Raw genomic sequence first — 17719 nt, forward strand, 5'->3', positions numbered from 1 at the left:
TTTTGTGAACATTCAAATTGGATAGCAAATTCTCTGTGCATATACGCATTCATGCTCTTTTCCCCACCCTTCATCTACTTGTATTGCATGTTTTTAAAAATTAAGTAAAAATAAAAAGCTTCAGTCATGCTGGGGAAAGGTGGCACGCTTGCCTCTCTGAGCCAAGCTACAAGTGACGAATGACACTTGCCTGGCAAGTAATCATACTCACATGTATTCCTCCCTGTTCACTTGCTATTCACTTGTTCTCCACTTGATCAAGTGGAGTGCAAGTGAATGGCAAGGGAACAGGGAGGAATACACGTGAGTCTGTTCACTTGCCAGGCAAGTGTCATTCGTCACTTGTAGCTTGGCTCTCTGTTCTAGCTTTTTCCATTTTTATGCTGTGCTAGGTTTTTAATTCTAGATTTTAATTAATGTCTTTTAATATTTCTTACTATTTTTATTTTATAAGCTGCCTTGAGAAGGTTCCTGGTTGACTCACAGAGCAATTCCAAGCATTGTTACTCCCTTCTAAGGCCCCTGAAGTCAATTACTTAGAGGGCTTAATGCTGCTTAGAATGGCACGTAGGATCACTTGGGTTCATTTGCTAATACTTTGCTTTCCTTGTTACATTCCCCCTCCCTTGTCCATCTGCCTAATGCAACTAATCCTACATCTGCGTATTGTTGGATATTGTGTCATTTTTGCACTACAGCAATCATTTGGTGCTGGATTGCTTTGTCCACACTGGAAAATTCATTTGCAAATGGCTGCTATAGTACACTGACAGTGCAATATTGCTTTTATTTATTTTACCCTGCCTTTATTTGATTTACTTTATTTACCTTGCCTTTTTTCCCCAGTGAAAATCCATTGCAGCTTACATCATTCTTCTCCATTTTCTCCTCACAGCAACCCTATAAGTTAGGTTAGGCTGAGATAGTGTGACTAGCCCAAGGTCACCCAGTGAGTTGCAATGGCAGAGCAGGGATTCAAACCTGGGTCTCCCAGATCCTAGTCTGACACTCTAACCACTGCATTATAGTGGTTCTCAACATATCATGATGTGTGATATTGCACCATACAAAAATATTAACTTTAAGAAGAGGTGCTTTGCAGGTTGTCTTGGTCCTTATGAAGTGGGGGGAAACTATAGCTTGTCTGTCCATCACCTCCTATCTATGGGGTATAACCAAACTAAATAATAAATAAAGCTGAAGATTAGTGGTGGGAAATAAAAGTTAGGTTGGCTGGAAGATGAAGAGAGAAGGAAGCAGAGAAGGGTGAGGATATGGGGGTTGCCAGGGGGAGAGAAAGGAAATAGTGTGGTGAAGGTTATACAGGGGAAATGTGGCACCCCTCGCAATTCCTTGCTGGTTTCCCCACTGTTCAACTGAACTCGGCCTGGTGATTACCACTGCACAACTGGGCCATAATTTTTTCCCAGGTGGAGGTTGCCAGAGGTAGGGGAAAACTGAAGACACGGGCAGGTAGATAAAGGTAAGTTGGCTGGTGAGTGAGAAGCAGAGAAAGAGGCAGGAAAGGTGGAGAGGATACAGGGACTTTCAGGGAAGAGAAAGAAGAAATAGCAAGGGAGAAGAGCCTCCTTGCAGGTTCTCCCTTGGTTTATGTAAGGGGCATTCTTCCTTAATGTATGCCATGTAGATCTTACAACTTGAAAATCTGTTTGCAGTAGAATATAGCTGATGGCATCATAATCAGGGCTTTTTTTCTGGGGAAAGAGGTGGTGGAGCTCAGTGGGTTACCAGCACAGGGGCCAACTCTTGGCGGGAGGCGGTGCTCCTGGTACCACATATGTGCGCGCAAAGTGCATGCATGCTCCCAGGGCCAATGACGTCACTTTAAGCTGGAACAAGGGGAGAGTTTTTAAAAGTTTAAATCACCCTCAGCGAAAATGGTCACATAGCTGGTGGCCCCACCCCCTGATCTCCAGACAGAGGGAAGTTTAGATTGCCCTCCGCGCCATGCGGCGTGGAGGGCAATCTAAACTCCCCTCTGTCCAGAGATCAGGGGGCGGGGCCACAAGCCATTTTCAAGAGGTTCTGGAACTCCATTCCACCGCATTCCAGCTGAAAAAAAACCCTGAATAAATATAATATTTCTATGTCTATTCGGTCTAACATAAATGCATGAAGCTGCCATACTAAGTCAGACCATTAGTCTCTCAGTGACATATTAAAATTCTCAGTCTTGCAGCAGATCATCTGCTATAGTCCTTTCAGTGGAGATGCAGGAATTGAACTTCAGGCCTTCTTCACATATAGCAGATACTCTACCACTCGTCATAATTTTACTGATGTGATGGAAAGCAGGCACTAAATATGAACAGTAAGATAATCTTACATAATAATAGCCTCACAGTTATAACCTGTATGGAACATAAACATACTGGATTTGCTTTTAAGACTGCAAAAATGTGCAGGTAATTGGAAGTAATATACAAAGCATCAGTATAACAGAGAAAATGAGATGATAAAGTAGAATATTGTTTGATGCTATAAAAAGGAAATATGACAGAATTATGAGGAACCCATGTGAATTACAAATTAGGTTGGAAGAATATAAATAAACCATTTGGAACAAGCTCAGCAATGTAGAGAAAATAAATGATGATTTGATATATGTTTTTATGAGAGTAGATGGTATATCATTGCCATTAAAGGCTGACTCGGCATTTCATTGTTGATGAAGGAAGTCTTTCTCACACTTGCCCTGATCTGTAGACAGGTCATAATTCAAGCCTGATACGTTATGGTGGGTGGAAGAAAGGTGGGATGAAAAGCACTTAATTATATTCACCTGACTGACTCGGCTAAATTATAGGTGACATTTGTAATCTCCACCGTGCTGGCCATGCTTTGGTACAATCAAAACCCCCAGTAGACGCTGAGTAAACATTCTGTAGATGTGTCAGAAACAGATGGAGTCCTAGAAACCTAATGAACCCAACTTGTCTAGAAGTTTTTGAGGACATCTCTCTTAGTGGCAAGCCCATTTTCCCTCAGTCCAAAGTTTCAAGCAACTTTGAAGGTTCCTGCTTAGCTGAAACATCCAATTAATGTCAAGATATGCAAAATTAGTTTTTCTAACATCAGCAAAATTATTCTACCTTCCAGGTGTAACATTGTAAGCAGCGATTTATCTTCTCTTACAATGTGAGGGTCATTCAGCCCTGAGATGCATATCTGGCACCGTGCCCAACACCAGGGCCCATTCGGACATGCTGAAACTTAATTCCTCATCACTTGAGACTGCGCGACATTTTGATATCTTGCAGTCTTATTCATTCATTCATTCATTCGTTCGTTTGTTTGTTTGTTTGTTTTTTTGTTTGTTTGTTTGTTTGTTTATAGTCTGCCTTGCTTACTGAGACTCAAGGCAAATCACACAGTATGTGTCAGTATCATCAATATCAAAGACATTTCAATAAAACATGTAATGGATAAACATTTATTTAAATATGTGTTCCTATGTGCTACCTGTGCTTCATGTCGTCTAATGTCAGTCCTAGAATTGTTTATGCTCTGTTTCAGCATTTCTTCAACTCTGTATTGGCTCCTTGCTAATGCTGTGTCTTTGTAAACTTGTGTTAATTTACCCTATGGCATTGTTTATGGAAATATCCTTGATACGGACTATACTAAACTTACACTGTTTAATTCACCTTGAGTCTCGGTGAGAAAGGTGGATAATAAATAAATAAATAAATAAAGTAAGTAAGTAAGTAAGTAAATAGATTTTTTACTGAACTGGGCTTCAACGCATTCCACAGCTCCTCCATCATGCTGGAAAACGGCAGTATTTTCTGGTACGATGGGGGAGAGCAGAAGCATGCACAGGGAAGATAAGTACCCCCTGATGCCCCCCTGCCCCCTGTACCTCCGCTTAGGCCCCTGGGCCCCTGGCAACTCTAGTGCAGATGCTGCCAATCAAGATTTTAAGGACTGGAAAATATCAGTTTGCACAATTATTTATTCATTCAGAGTTTTTTTGGAATGTCGCAAAGGTAACAAAATGCTTTCAAATAAGTCTGGAAAATGAGGTATAATTTTAAGAGGAGTCCATTATGAATGTTAATAGCCATATAACAGTTCTATAAAAATTAATCTTGTACTATTAAAAAAAAGAAGCTATCCTTTAAATTTTTTGGAAATATATTTGAGCAAATATGTTGAATGTTTGAAATGCTGTTCTCCAGAATATCTTTGAGAGGTAGCTGAATGACAGAAAGATAAAAACTGCTCAGAGGTACCAAAGCAAGGTGAACATGGACTACAAAATGATTAATTACAAATTCCTGCATGGATCATAGTTTGAGACCATACTCAGTAGTCATATAACTTCCCAGGAAGAAAGGTCATTAAGCTGGTAGTTTTCATGGACGTTGCTGGGTCATACTTTGTGAACTCGTATATTCAAGCTCTTGGTTTTTCAGGGCCACATTCTCTGTGGCCGGGGCAGGACCAAGGAGATTGATTATTGCGTCAAGGCTATGGCATAACGTAAGATGTTGTACTAGTGTTGTAAGTCAGAATGGTGTGGTTGTGCAACAGCCTGATTGATTGCTACAATGTTGCACGAATGCTATTGAATGTGTGCAATGTTGTGGTTTTGTGCTCTGCTGGATGTAGGCAGTATCCTTAGGTATCCAAAGCACAGGCAGAAATGAGATGGGCAGGCTAATTCATCCACATTTCTTCTTAAAAGCCCTTTAGGAATTAAGGGAGTTTGGAAATGGGTTCATTTGGATTAGAGATAGGCACAAAACAGGAAAAAAGAACCCTGAGTTTCATGACTTGTCACGTTCCACGAAACACGAACCACAAACTTTCATGAAATTGTCCTGTTTTGCAAAACAATTGGTTAGGTTCATGATTCGTCAGATCCCGGGACCCTACAATTGGTCACATCCCGGGGCCCTTAATACCTAGAGATGCCGAACTCATGGGGAGACCTCAGCAGGCTCTCCTCCAGCCACCCTCCAAGTAGCTCTCTTCAGGCTCTCTTTGCTGACTTTTCCCTCCCATCCTCCTGGCCTCCTGCTTCCTGCATTGCTGGAAGAAAAGTCAAGTGGAGCAGATCTCCTTGGGTTTTCCTCTTTTCAGGTTCTCTTTGCTGTCTTTTCCTTCCTGTCCTCCCGTCCTCCTGCTGCTCTGACATGCCTTCCCCCTACCTCCAAGTTCTCAGAAAAGCCAAGCAGAATGAATCCACTCAGGATCTGCTCTGAGGAGCTTGGGGGTGGGGGGTGGGAAGGCATGTCAGAGCAGCAGGAGGACGAGTTAGGGAAGAGTTCCTGAAGCTGGCAAGCAGTGAGCCATGGCAGAAGGAGCTGCTGAGGTTGCCGCCGCCGCCGCCGCTACTCCACCATCCCGTTCTTAAAAATGGTGAAGGGAAACAGAGAGGGGAAGGAGTCTCTAACTACAGTTCCCAGGTAAACTTGCACAGATCTGCATTGCTCAGCTCTCAGGTTGGCAGGGAGAGCTGCCTATCAAGGTTATGTGGGCTAAGATTGGGGTTTCCATGGCAACAAAAGGTCTGCAAACATTCCAGGCCTATATTGCCTAGGGAACCAATAGATTGGCTCCAGCCTGTTGGGCATCATGAAGCATTCATGAATTGAACGAATTGGCTTAAAAAGTCATGGATTTCATGAAAAACGTGGCCCCACAAAACATGTTTTTGTGATACGCGAATCGGACCAATTTGTCACGAAATTTTATTTGTAGTTTGATTCATGCCCATGTCTAGTTTTCCCTTTTCTTTTGTAGGATTCTTTCACAAGCAGAAAGAGGCTCATGCAAAGCGTTTTGTCCAATTTACCACACCAGAGTGTAGCTTTCTTTCACCGAGTGTGTTGGGAATGGGGCATCTACATAGCAGGGAACCCACAGAGAGGGGGGAAAGGGCATTAAAAGATATCCAAGTTACTCAGAATCCACTGGTTAGTAAATAATTTTGACAGTATTGTAGTGGTGGAGAGTGCCCTTAAGTCATAGCTGACTTATGGCGACCCCTGGTGGGGTTTTCATGGCAGGAGCCTAACAGAAGTGGTTTGCCATTGCCTGCCTCTGCAGCCCTGGTCTTCGTTGGAGGTCTCCCATCCAATTATTAACCAAGGCCAACTCTGCTTAGCATCTGCCATTTGACGAGATCAGGCTCATCTGGGCAATCCAGGTCAGAGTATAACAGTATTGTAGGTATGTACATGGTAACCTCAATTTACTCTATCAAAATTGAAGCTGTGCTATCAAGATCCCTCCCACCTTTCTCATGAATTGTCTCAACTTTCCTGCATTCCCCCTTTCTTGAGTCACAAACCCAGAGGGAGCTTCCCTCTCTCCTCTTAGCTTTCTGCGTTTATACTGCTTAGTAGCGTTTTCTTCTCTTCCCCCCACCCACCCATGCTTTTGAAGAATGACATCTCCAAAAAGTAAATTCCTGGAGATCTGCGAGCAGAGCCTCAGAAAGGTGGAGTTTGGGGAGGGCAGGAAGGTCAGCAGAGACGTGGTACTATGGAGTCCGCCCTCTGAAGCTGTCATTTTCTTCAGGAAAATTAATTCTGTAGTCTAAAGATCAGTTGTAATTCCAGGAGAACTCCGGGCTCCAGATGGAGACTGGCAACCCTAAGAAATGCCTGCTGCTAAAACTGAAGCTGCCTTATACAGCCAGACCTTTACTCAGTGCGGGCCAGTATTATTTACTCTGCCAGTCACTCCCCAAGGCCTCAGAAAGGACTCCCTCCCCAGCCTACGACTTTAGAATCTTTTCAGAACCTTCTGTATGCAAAATATGGACTCCGTTCCTGAGACGCAGCCTTTTGCATACTTAAAAACATCTGAACTTTGTACTTCGTGCTGAACATTCAACATAGGCCGTTTTCACACTGCTTACCAGCCACAGAACATCATACTGAGCTCCCAGAATGGCAGCATCTTCCTGGCGCAATTCACGCGAAACCACACCAGGAAGATGATGCATCATGGCGCGATGTTCCAAGCCGTGTGAAAACGGCCATAGCACAGCTTCAAAGCCCAATATAAGATTGTTTATTGGCAGTTTTAGTTTTCTGTGTGTTTCGATTGATTGGTTTGGTTTCGCTGCATCTCATGTTTGTTTCACACTGTCAGCTTGTGGCTAGATAAGGCTCTTCCTACAGGTTCCCTTTCAAAAGCAAACAGGAGTCCATTGATTGAACAAGGAAACTTTACTGCAGAAAAGGTCCATTATAGTCCACTGTCCTGAATAGGAGACTCAGGATGGTACACAGTCATTGTTACCAATGAAGGGCAAAGCATGAGGTACAAAGTAACAATACCCATCTGGATTTGCCTCCCCCCACAGTTCTCAAAACAACATCTCTCAGTCCTGGGAAGCTGCTCTCCTTCAAGGCCAATGCTTGGTGGAACGGTGTTAGACAAAACAGTCGCCTCCGGTGGGAATGCTGCCTGGGAACTGGTGCACCTGGGAAGAAAGCACTTAAACACTAGAAGCATTAGAAAATGGAGTCAGTACAGTTTAGATATATACTGGACCTGACATTCTGCCCCCCTTAAAACAGATCCCCCCCTGGTTTATATGGGTAGCGAGTATGAAAAGCTTTGGTTAATCTAGGAGTATGAACATGTACAGAGTTCACCCACTCATCGTACCCAGAATCAAAGTCCTTCCATCTAATGAGGTAAAAAAGCTGATTTCGTTTGAGTTTAGAGTCCAAAATTTGTTGCACCTCATAGTGTATTTGGTCGTCAATCAAAGTTGGAATGGGTGGAGCTTTGATGTGCCACTTGTCATCGGTAGGAGCTCTTTTTAAAAGACTGACATGGAACGTATCGTGTACGTGGCGTAAGTTCTTGGGCAAAGTTACAGCAACAGTCACTTTATTTATTATTTTGCGCACAGGGAAAGGTCCCAGGAATTTCAGAGCGAGTTTGCGGCTCGTCTGAGCTATTTTCAGGTTCTTTGTGGAAATATACACATGATCTCCAGGTTGTAAATCCCATTCGGCCACACGATGGCGATCTGCGTATTTTTTGTAATCCAGTTTGGCTTTTTCAAGATGTTTCTTAATAAGAGTCCATTGTTGCGCCGCCTCCCCCCACCACGAAGATACATCTGGCAAATTAGAGGAATGGAGAGGGGGAGCGTCCAACGGGAAGGGATTGAAGTGAGCTCCATAGACAATTTTGAAAGGGGCCTCTCCAGTTGAAGCGTGTACACTGTTGTTATATGAGAATTCGGCCAGAGGGAGAAGGTCTACCCAATTATCTTGTTGGAAATTAATGTAGCAACGAAGAAACTGTTCTAGTATCTGGTTTGTTTTTTCGGATTGTCCGTCGGTTTGTGGGTGGTGGCTTGAGCTGATGCCTTGCTCAATATTCAACATTCTCAAAAGCTCCCGCCAGAAGTTGGCAACGAACTGTCCGCCGCGATCCGAAATCACCTTGGACGGAAAAGAATGTAATTTTACGATGTGTTTTAAAAATAAATCTGCTAGTTTTCGAGCGGTGGGTATAGCAGTACAGGGAATAAAATGAGCTTGTTTGGAGAACAGATCTACCACGACTAAAATGCAATTATGTCCTTTTGAAACAGGTAGATCAGTGATAAAGTCCATAGATATTATTTCCCAAGGTCTGTTGGGTGTTTCCAATGGTTGCAGGAGACCCGGAGGTTTTCCTTTTCTGGTTTTGGCGCTGAGGCAAACGGGGCAGGAACTAACATATTGGGAAATGTCTTTGCGCATGCCCGGCCACCAGAACTGCCTTTGGATTAGATGCAATGTTTTCAGATACCCATAATGACCAGCAGTGGGAGCATCATGACAGCGCTGCAAAACCTCCAGCCGGAGGCTGTCTGGGACATAAAACTTGCTCCCAGCTAGCCAATCCCCCTGTGGGGATTGGACCAGTTTGTTTCGCGGAGCCTTATCCCCCTCCTTTTCCACCTCAGTTTTAAGTTTCGATTTCCACTCCTGGTTGGCCGGGAGGGGCTGTTTGGCTCGACTGCGAGTAGTCACCACGCCCCCAAGTTGCGTAGGCGAGAAGACCGTGTCGACAGTCTCCTCCCGTTTGCTCCTGTGTTGGGGCATGCGCGATAGGGCGTCCACCAAAAAGTTAGTCTTGCCCGGGAGATAATTTAGAGTGAAGTTGAATTTGGAAAAGAATTCCGCCCATCGCAATTGCTTGGCATTCAGTCTGCGTGGGCTTCGGAGGGCCTCCAGATTTTTATGATCTGTCCAAACCTCGAAGGGGTATCGCGCCCCCTCCAGCCAATGTCTCCAATTAGTAAGGGCTGCTTTTACTGCAAAAGCCTCCTTCTCCCACACATTCCAATTCCTTTCCGCCTCCGAAAATTTTCTAGACAAGAACGCACAAGGCCGCAACTTTCCATCCTCCCCCTTCTGCAGTAAAACTCCCCCTATTGCCGTATCGCTGGCGTCGACTTGCACTACGAAAGGGGACTGTTCGTTGGGGTGGGAGAGGATGGGTTCCGTTACAAATTGCTTTTTCAGGCGTTCGAAAGCAGTTTGGCAATCGGAGGTCCATTGTAGTTTGGAGGAGGGTTTTCTAGCTTGGTCCCCTTTATCTTTTGTTTTCAACAATTCTGTTAAGGGGAGCGTGATTTGGGCGAAATTTGCTATAAAGTCTCTATAGAAGTTGGCAAAACCCAGGAAGGATTGTAGTTCTTTACGGGTGGTGGGTGTTTGCCATTCTTGAATCGCTTGTATTTTGGTTGGATCCATTTTTAAACCCTCTTGGGAGATGCAATACCCAAGGTAAGTGAGTTCGGTTTTATGGAATTCACATTTGGACAACTTGATGGGTAGTTTATTATTCATCAAGGTGGCCAGGACCTTTTGTACCATTTGAATATGTTCTTCCTCTGTGTCTGAATAAATTAAGACATCATCAAGGTACACCACCACCCCTTTGTACAGAAATTCGTGAAGAACTTCGTTTATCATGGACATAAATACAGACGGGGCTCCCGTCAATCCAAAAGGCATAACTAGGTATTCATATTGTCCGAGGGGCGTATTAAATGCGGTTTTCCACTCATCCCCTGCCTTGATACGGACGTGGAAGTAAGCATCTTTTAAGTCTAATTTTGTAAAGATCTTACCTTGGGCCACGACGTTGAGAAGGTCTCGGATGAGTGGTATAGGATAGGCGTTGTTGGTGGACACTGCATTAAGTCCTCGAAAGTCCGTGCACAGTCGTAGTCCCCCATCCTTCTTTTTCACGAAGAGAACCGGAGCGGCGTGGGGGCTGTTGGCTGGGCGGATGAACCCTCGTTGGAGGTTGGTGTCAATGAATTTCCGGAGCTCTTCTCGTTCATGGAGACTCATGGGATAGAGTCGTCCTTTGGGCAGTGAGGCTCCGGGTAAAATTTCCACCGCACAGTCCGTTCGTCGGTGCGGGGGTAGAGTATCAGCTTCCTCCTCGGAAAAAGCGTTTAGAAAAGGCCAATACGGTTCGGGTATTTGGTTGATTTCTTCTTGAGTAAGAAGGGCCTTTTCAGTATGAGTTGGATCATTGCCCCAGTTTTGGTTCCAACGGTGATTTTTGCAGTTGGCATGACTGAAGGTGATACATCCTTGTGCCCAGTCTATGTAGGGATTGTGATCACATAGCCACTTGCTGCCTAGAATTAACGGGTATTTGGCAGTGGAGCTGATGACAAAAGACCTCTTTTCCCAATGTTGTCCCATGCCTGTGATCACTGGGATGGTCTCAGTGGTAACAGGGTTCATATTGGTGCCATCCATTTGTTCAAAGATTACTGGATTTTGTAATTCCCGAGTTGGTAAGACTAGTCCATTGACTAGAGCTGGGGCGATGATGTCTCTCGAACAGCCCGAGTCGATAAGGGCTTGCACTCGGATGTGCATTTTTCTCTCTGGGTTGATTAGAGTTACTGGCATGAATAAGATGGACCCAGGCGGCCGGTTCCGTGCAGGGACGGGCTTGGGGCGGATCTGTCGTTTGGGCCCTTTTACGACAGATCCATCTCGTTTCCCGACTGGGGGCTTTCTGGATTGACTTCTGCGTTTGGGGAAGCGGGGTCGTATTCCATAACTTCTTCCGCTTCCAGTCCTCTCTCTGAGGCGGGCCTTTGGGAAGCGCCGCGGCCTCTGTTCGCGCGTGGCGCGGGAATCGGGCGTTGGAGAGTAGGAAATGGAGCAAGGGTTGGGCGCCGTAGTTGAAGCGGAGGTCTTTGCACAGGCCGGTAGGGGCATTGTGCTGCAAAGTGACCGGCTTGTCCGCATTGCAAACACAGCCCTTGTTGCCATCTAGCATCTCTCGCTCCACGGGTGGCGTACCCAGCTCCCCGTCCTCCCTTCTGTAAAGTCAAGGGTCTTCTTTGTCCCGTTTGTTGTTGTTGTTCAACCAAACGGACTTCCAAAATGCGATTCTCAACTTCGCATGCAAGTTGGATCCAACCTAACAACGTAGGGGGATTGTCCTGCATGAGGGCTCTGTCCAAAAGTCTCGGGTTTAGTCCTTGCTTGAACAGAATGATTTTGGTGGACTCCTCACACCTAGGGCATTTGGCGGCCAATTGTCGGAATTTCGTGATATAGTCTCTCGCCGACATGCTGCCCTGTTTAATGGCTTGCAATTCTGTTCGGGCCCTGGTTTCCTCTAAGGGGTCTTCATATTGCGCTCGAATAGCATCCACCAACCCCTGGAGAGTATTAAGTTCCGGGGCCCCGATATTGTATAGTCCTACATACCAGTCCGCTGCTTTGCCTTGTAAGCGGGAGCCGAGATGTTCAATTTGACTGGCCTCGCTGCCGAAGAGGTGTCCCCACCGATTGAAGAATTGCACGACTTGCACTAGGAAAAATCCCAGTTTGGAGGGATCCCCATCAAAAGTAGCTTCCAGTTTCACCCAACCCATCGGGAGGTCTTGCCTCGGAGCCGGTGCTGGGTAGAAGTCCGTCGGAAGCATCAATGGCACTTGAGGTATGGGGGGACCCGGTTGTGGTAGCGGTGCTGGTTGCGCTGGCGGCGGCATCACCGGTTGAGCCGGGGGTGGCGGCCTCGGCTGGGCTGGCGGTGGTGCTCTCGGCTGGGTTGGCGGTGGTGCTCTCGGCTGGGCCGGTGGCTGCAGTCGTGGTCGGACAGGCGGCTGCAATCTCGGTCGGGCTGGTGGTGGCAATACAGGAGGTGCTGGCAGTAGCGGTTGAGGTGGAGGTGGCCGGTGCGGCTGAGTAATGACCGGCCGCTGAGGGACGGGTTGGTGGGGTCGTAGTGGTGTAGGCCCCACCGGTTGGTTTGGAGGTGGTATTACGGGCTGCTCAAGTGGCAAACGTATCGGTTGCTGCGAAGGAGTTAGTTGCGGTCGAAGCGGAAGGGGCCGCAGCGGCGAAGGCCTGATGGGTGGTGGGCCGCGCGGGCTTGCCCCTCTCGGCGTCGTGTCTCTGGGACGCAAAGGCTGGTCTTGTGGCGTCGGGGCGCTCGGGGTTTGTTGAATGGGAACCACTTCTAGCGGTCGTTGCGGTAATTCCTCCTCAGAAGGGGCCGGAGGCTCTTCCGTCTGATCCGGCCGAACTGTCGTTGGAGAAGCGGGAGGGGGTATCACCGTCGTTTCGGTTGGACGGGTTGGCCCTTCTTCCTCCTCTCTAGGCTCCTCCGCTGGAGTCTCCTTGGGAGATGGATCCCCGTCCGATTTAGGGGTTTCCGTCAGAGTCTCTCCAGGTACCTCAGCTGGAGTATCCCCGTGCGGCGGGGTTTCGTCTTTTCTAGGGAGTTCCGCGGGCGACTCTCCCGGTTCTCCAGGATAGTATTCCTCCTCTCCCGAAGGCAGCGGCTGCTGCGGGGCGTCCTCCACTGGATAGGACATGACACTTTGGAGGGTGGCGATTTGTACCGCCATTTCTTCAGGTGAGATTCTCTCCCCTGCCCCCATCGCTGAGATTAGGTGAATGGCATGAGCCAAACTTTCCTCCATATCAATCAGCCTAGCTTCCAACTGTTGCATTCGGCTAGGACCCGGTTGCCCCATCACGGAACCTCCTTCGGTTGTACTCACCGGGGAAAACGGCCCCCAAGGCGGAGGATCTCCTTGATCGACTCGTGATCTCGCTGCTAGAATTCCTTTGGCTAGGCCCGTCACTGCCGAGATGCCGGAATCTACAGCATGGGTGCGACTTTGCATTTGCACCCAACTATGTTCAGGAACTTCCGTTGGCTCTTTCCATGGGGCAAGTTCCGAATAATCCCAACTCAGGGCGCCGCGGCGAGATGTGTTCCCGTCCGTCTGTTCGGCCGTCCTGTTCCAAAACAGCCACGGTTGGCTGCTATCCAGCTCAGGGACAGTCTCTAGGCTTCGGCGTCCGTCCATCGAAACTCTTGGATGAAGCCCTCCGGCCCTGCGCTCTCGCGTTTCTCGGGGTCTGGCTCCCCACTCCGACGGGGTGGGTAGCGAGATCAAGGGGAGAGCGGTAGCCGTCGGCCTTGTCCCTTCACTGCTGAGGTCGATGAGAGGCGGTGTAGACGTCGAAGCTCCAGCCCCGGCTGGCACATGAGATTCTTGGGGTTGCACTGTTTGACTGTCGGGGGACGCATACGGATCAAACAAAGGATCCCTGTCCGGGACTACCTTGGATTCCGCTGGGCCCGACTCAGGCATGATTGGTAACAAAATGTCAGCTTGTGGCTAGATAAGGCTCTTCCTACAGGTTCCCTTTCAAAAGCAAACAGGAGTCCATTGATTGAACAAGGAAACTTTACTGCAGAAAAGGTCCATTATAGTCCACTGTCCTGAATAGGAGACTCAGGATGGTACACAGTCATTGTTACCAATGAAGGGCAAAGCATGAGGTACAAAGTAACAATACCCATCTGGATTTGCCTCCCCCCACAGTTCTCAAAACAACATCTCTCAGTCCTGGGAAGCTGCTCTCCTTCAAGGCCAATGCTTGGTGGAACGGTGTTAGACAAAACAGTCGCCTCCGGTGGGAATGCTGCCTGGGAACTGGTGCACCTGGGAAGAAAGCACTTAAACACTAGAAGCATTAGAAAATGGAGTCAGTACAGTTTAGATATATACTGGACCTGACACACACCATGGCATTTAAATCAGTAGGCCTGACTTCTAAGTAAATATGTTTAGAATTTAGATCACAGCCTCCTGCATTTTCTGGCTATAATCAAGGCAGCTTTTTTGTATTGTTAATTACAATCAGCATCGTATTTAATATGGAGCTCTGTTTTAACAGATCTTCCTTTTTGAGCAGTTTAGTCTGTATGTGACTTCTGAGAGAGTCAGAATGAAAAGCCCAAATACAATTGGCAAGGTTGTAGGGCCAGGAAGAACCCTACTGGCTTCTTGTGTCACATGATTCCTGTTCAGTTGGGTAGTTGCAATGTCACCTCTTAGCCCCCTGCAGTGATGGCCTGTCTGAGTACATCAGAGAACAGACTAGCAGCTCCTTCCTCTGGCAGCAGAAAGAGCGCGTTATCATCTGGCTCCTCTACTAGACTTCCTGGGCCGTTTCCAGACGGCTTACCTGCCCCCGGAACGTCGTGCCATGTCGTGCGACGTCACGCAGAACTCGCGTGAGAAAACGTGATATTTCGCGTTTTCCCTGCAACATGGCGCGACATTCCGGGGGCAAGTAAGCCGTCTGGAAACGGCCCTGCTCTCCTGGTTGGGACTGGTGTTTGCAGGGAAGTGCTGATCTAGCAAAGCTAAGATATGGGGAAGCCATATGGGGAAGTTATGGGGAAATTATGCCAAGCAAGGCAACAGCAGGCAGTTAGTTAGTGGAAGTAAGGAGCGCTGGAAACCCCCCCACACACACACACACACCTCCCACTTCCACAGCCCTAACCCCCTCTGCCTCAACCTCTCCTGATTCCTTCTTTGATGGGAGTCCTGGTCCATGCCGTGCAGAGAAAATCAGTTTTACCCCTATAGAGAAGGACAAAGAAAATATTTTACCAGTAATAACTGTTTTTTCTTAAAGTAGAATAATAGAATCATAGGGTTGGAAGGAACCTTCAGGGTCATCTAATCCAACCTCCTCCCACATCCACACCCAGGGACCCCTGCTCCATGCCCAGAAGGTGGCAAAACACCATCAGAATCCACAGCTGAACTGGCCTGGGGGAAATTGCTTCCTGACCCCAAAGTGGGCATGTAACAATGAGAACTAAGCACTGACGTAACCCTTCCTGCCCTCCCTCTCATGATCTGCCCAGGTTCATTGAATGAGCATTGCTGTCAGATGGCCGGCCATCTAGCCTCTGCTTAAAAACCTCCAAAGGAGGAGAGCCCAAGGAAGCCTGTTCCACCTTCCAAGGAAGCCTGTTCCACTAAGGGACCACTCTAACTGTGAGGAAGTTCTTCCTAATGTTTAGCTGAAAATTGATGTAATTTCTGATCCTACCTTCTGGCGCAGCAGAAAACAACTCTGCACCATCCTCTGTATGACAGCCCTTCAACTACTTGAAGATGGTCAGCAGAGTTACCAGTGAAACTTCAGAAACCAGTGCTAACTCTTCATGTGACATACTGCAGTGTGAGGCATGCTGTTGCTAGTGAATAGCACTTTTACTGCAGTAAACATCCTCTCTGGGAGATTATTAAAAGCCACATACCCACGCCTCCAATTGCTTTGGCTGCTAAGGCCCTTGCTAGTTCCCAGTCCCTACAGTTAATTGCATTACAATCATCTTGCTTCCCTGTGCTGCTGAATTACGAAGCTTGCTTTGCAGTGCCACTGAGCTAGAGATGGGCATATGAGCAGCAAAACCTCTATTCTGCATTTACCTCTTGCTCACTCACAAAGGAAGAATTTCCATTTTGGAAGGAACAAGGAACATTTCTCAATAAGTAGTTTTCCATTCTGCACTGTGGTAATGACAGATAGGATTCCTCCCCCCCCCTCCCCTGGTACATCTGGTCAGATGCAGCTTATGCTTTTTTCAATCAGGCAATCGTTTCTGTTCTTCCATAGAACGATGCCTGAAAGCACTCCACATGGCAGTGGCTGTCATTTATTATTATTTCGATTTATAAACCGCCCATCCTCAGGGGCTCTGGGCGGTGTCATGTGGTAAGCCATGGTAAAGCAGTGCTCTATTCAGAGTACTTTTCACTGCAACATTGTAAATGTCCCAAAAGAGAGGTTTTGGTGCGTGATTCTTAATGCTGCATTGTGGAGAGTTTTGAAATGGCCTTCAGCTTACTAGCTCAAGCTTGCAGTTCAGCCCATAATCGATCAGCAGGGCTGAAAAGTGGCCCAACATTCACAGCAGATTTGAGGGTATTAATAAACAGCAGCACATTGTCAAAGACTTAGTTTATGATTATATATTTAGCACCCTAGAAGGTGTTAAAACTTGTTGCCTGGTCAGCTTGCTTGATAAAGTCTCCTTTTATCCACCTTGTATTAATCAGCAGTTGTTGTACAGCTGGAACAACTAGGGACTGCTTGGCTGATAAGGATCTAGAAAGGGGAACAAATGTTTGTTCTCCCTTTCCCTAATTTGGCCTGTCCTTTCCCAACATGATCTCTCCTCCTAGCTATGCTTTCCTTCTAGTGGCACCATTAAACTATCCAAAATATGCTGTGCACACAAAACCCCACCCAGCTCAAACCAGTTCAATGCATACCATCTCAGGCTCTTTCAGTTGTTCATCTTCCAACATTATATATGCCATCCTGTGTCAGCAATGCCCTTTAACTCTCTAGAGACAATCAAGTCAGACTCTTTACAAAAGATTATAAAAAATAACAACATTCAAAAAACAGTGAGAAAAACTTTTACTCTGCCAGGTCAATTTACAATACCCCTCCCACCCTCTGCCTGGATAATAAGGGCACCTTCTCATTTCCGCTCCTTGTATATGACTCTCAAAAGTCCATACCCTGGAAATCTAGTTGGACTTTAAGGTGCTAGTAGACCCAAATCCTGCTCTTCTAGACCAACATGACTACCCACCTGAAACTATATTCATGGTTAGAACCTTGAACTCCACCAGCATGGCTTCTGGAACCCACGAGTGAGTCTCCTCACACAACCAATCACTACCAATTCACTCTGATAAAGGATTCTTAATAAATATTATATTCTCAGGGGGGAAAATCAGCTTCCTTCTACTTAACTGAACATGTGTTACACTCATTTGATTAATTCATTTCTTATTGCAATTATAGCAGTATATAGGAAGTATATTAACATGGAAAAATACTACTTCATAGAAGCATAGCATCATACAGTTGGAAGGTTCCTCCAGGGTCCTCTAGTCCAATCACCTGCACGATGCAGGAAATTCACAACTACCCCACCCCCTTCATCTCACCCCTGGCAGATCCTTAGAACAGATTCTGAATTTAAATGGATGTTATAGAGGAAAATATGTCTGCTTAACAGGACTATGTTTGTTTGACATACTCGGACAAAAAATATCTAAAAAATACTCAAGCAAAAAATATCTCAACTGTTTTTATTATTTGTGATACTGGAGCCAGAGAGGGAAGGCAGCATGGCATAGTTTGATTTTATCAGATCTTGGAAGCTAAGCAGGGGCCCTTTCCACACTGCTTACCTGCTCCCAGGACGTTGCGAAATATCGAGCAAAAAACGCGGAAGATAGCGTCTTCTCACAAGAGAAGTATGTTTGTTTGACATACATGTTGCGCAAAACTCTTGCGAGAAGACACTATCTTCCGCATTATTTGCGTGATGTTTCACAATG

The 17719-nt window shown here is 46.5% G+C and overlaps 1 protein-coding gene across 2 annotated transcripts in view; it reads left to right on the top strand.

Moving 5' to 3' along the window:
- Positions 1-17719, top strand: part of SGCZ (sarcoglycan zeta) — a 392529-nt gene that overhangs the window by 331511 nt on the left and 43299 nt on the right. The window lies entirely within an intron of this gene.

This window comes from Eublepharis macularius, chromosome 10 (genome assembly GCF_028583425.1).
Source record: "Eublepharis macularius isolate TG4126 chromosome 10, MPM_Emac_v1.0, whole genome shotgun sequence".
NCBI lineage: Eukaryota > Metazoa > Chordata > Lepidosauria > Squamata > Eublepharidae > Eublepharis > Eublepharis macularius.